This window comes from Oncorhynchus gorbuscha, linkage group LG24 (genome assembly GCF_021184085.1).
Source record: "Oncorhynchus gorbuscha isolate QuinsamMale2020 ecotype Even-year linkage group LG24, OgorEven_v1.0, whole genome shotgun sequence".
In the NCBI taxonomy this organism is placed as follows: domain Eukaryota; kingdom Metazoa; phylum Chordata; class Actinopteri; order Salmoniformes; family Salmonidae; genus Oncorhynchus; species Oncorhynchus gorbuscha.
The window spans coordinates 60,549,736-60,552,404 of NC_060196.1; positions in this window are offsets into that span (position 1 = coordinate 60,549,736).

Below are 2,669 nucleotides of genomic sequence, written 5' to 3' on the forward strand. Positions count from 1 at the left end.
TACTTCTCCTGTCTTATCCGGTGTCCTGTGTGAATTTAAGTGTACTCATCACTTCCTTTTAGGTGGTTGTAGAATTTAACATATATTTTCTGTATTTTGATATAATTAATGGGAATCATCCTAATTGTGCTCTGCATGCATTGTTTGGGGTATTGTGTTATACATGAAGGATATTTTTTTTGCAGAGATCTGCATTTATAGTAGAGTCTCAATTGGTTGTTTGTCCCATTTTGTGTGTTTTTGGTTGGTGAGTGCAAACCAGACCTCACAACCACAAAGGGCAATGGGTTCTTTAAATTCTTAAGGTATAGGGGGCAGCATTTTCACTTTTGGAGAAATAACGTGCCCAATTTCAACTTCCTGCTACTCATGCCAAGAATATAAGATATGCATAATATTAGTAGATTTGGATAGAAAACACTCTGAAGTTTCTAAAACGGGTTGAATCATGTCTGTGAGTTTAAAATAACTTATGTAGCAGGCAATACCACGAGGACAAACCGTTCAGAATTGTTGTGTTTTTAGGTCTCTGTCTGTTCAATGGGTTCTCATGGGTAAACAATATTTATATTTATATTGCCAAGGGATATTTCTTAGGCACTTGTTTTCAGTTCCTACCGCTTCCACTGGATGTCACCAGTCTTTGGAATTTGGTTGAGGTTATTCCTTTGTGCAATGAAGAAGTCTGGCCATCTGGGAACTGCGTAACACTTTTGAGAGTTCAGCAAGACTTGAAAAGTAGCTTGGTTTGTTGTGTTCCTGTATTGAACACAGAGAGACCAGTCTTCAATTTGATCGATTATTCAAGTTTAAAAATACCTAAAGTTGTATTACAAAATAATTTTGAAATAGGTTGGCAAAGTTTATAGGCAACTTTTGAAATATTTTGTAGTGACGTTGCACATTTTGGAAGCTGTTTTTTTCTGGATCAAATGCGCCAAATAAATTGACATTTTGGACGGAATTAATAGAACAAAAGGACCAATTGTGATGTTTATGGGACATATTGGAGTGTCAACAAAAGAAGCTTGTCAAAGGTAAGGCATGTTTCATATTTTATTTCTGTGTTTTGTGTAGAACCTGCAGGGTTGAAATATGCTACCCTCATTGTTTACTGTTGTGCTATCATCAGATAATAGCTTCTTATGTTTTCGCCGAAAAGCCTTTTAAAAATCTGACATGTTGGCTGGATTCAAAACGAGTGTAGCTTTAATTGAGTATCTTACATGTGTGATTTAATGAAAGTAATGGTGTCTAGATATAATTTGTATTTGTTTTCCAGGCGACAGGTAGGTGTTTGTCCCCCTGTGCGCTGAGGATCTTGTCTGGTTCTGGCATTTAGGTCGCCACAAACCAGTACATGTCCCTGGGCCTGGAAATGGTTGTATCTCCCCCTCTAGGATGGAGAATCTGTCTTCATCAATGTATGGGGATTCTAGTAGGTAGCACACAGGAGGACATTTTCTCTGTTGAGATAATTTCCTTATTATTTTTCTAGCCAGATGTAAAATATTCCTGTTTTGATTAATTGAATAGAGTGTATATCAAGGGGGCTATTCGATGCTAATGCAGAACGCCACAGGATGTTTTTGTGCTGGTCAAGGGCAGACAGGTCTGGCGTGAACGAAGGACTATATCTATTCCTATTTCTACATTTGAGAAGAGCATGCTTATTTAAGATGGTGAGGAAGGCACTTTTAAAGAATAGCCAGGCATCATCTACTGACGGGAGGAGGTCAATGTCGCAGAAGTGTTTCAGGGAGTGTTTGACAGTGATGAGGGGTGGTCGTTTGGTTGCAGACCCATTACGGATGCAGGCAATGAGGCAGTGATCATTGAGATCTTGATTGAAAACATCAGAGGTGTATTTGGAGGGTGAGTTAGTTAGGATGACATCTATGAGGGTGCCCGTGTTTACTGATTTGGGGTTGTACCTGGTAGGCTCATTGATAATTTGTGTGAGATTGAGGGCATCAAGCTTAGTTTGTAGGATGGCCGGGGTGTTACGCATGTCCCAGTTTAGGTCACCTAGTAGCACGAGCTCAGAAGATAGATGCGGGGCAATACACGGCGATTCAGACAGTTAGCAGGCTAACAAGCTAACAGTTAGTAGGCCGTAGCTAAACAAGCTAGCAGCTAGTAGACCAGTGCAAGCTAGTAGTTAGCAGACCGGGTTAGTAAGCAAGCAGTTAGCAAGGGCTAGCAGTTAGCAGACCGGGCAGGCAAGCTAGCAGTTAGCCGACTTGGTTAGCAAGCAAGCAGTTAGCAAGGGCTAGCAGTTAGCAGACCGGGCAGGCAAGCTAGCAGTTAACAGACCAGTGCCTGGCAGTTTAGCAGTTAGCAGACCGGGTTAGCAAGTAAGCAGATAGCAGGGGCTAGAAAGTTAGCCTTTGGGGGGGGACGTCGCGATGGGGGTAAGTCTGTTTTTGCCTCTTCGTGCGGTGACGTCGATAGACCAGTCGTGGAATTAGTAGGGTTCCAAGTAGCTCTAGGTAGCTAGCAGGCCCACTGTTCCTAGGCCGTCATTGAAAATAAGAATTTGTTCTTAACTGACTTGCCTAGTAAAATAAAGGTAAAATAATAAATAAAATAATTGCTCTGGTTAGAGTCACGTTGTTGGAACTGGCGAGAGCTTTCCGAGCTAAAGGTTAGCTGATGACCGCTATCAA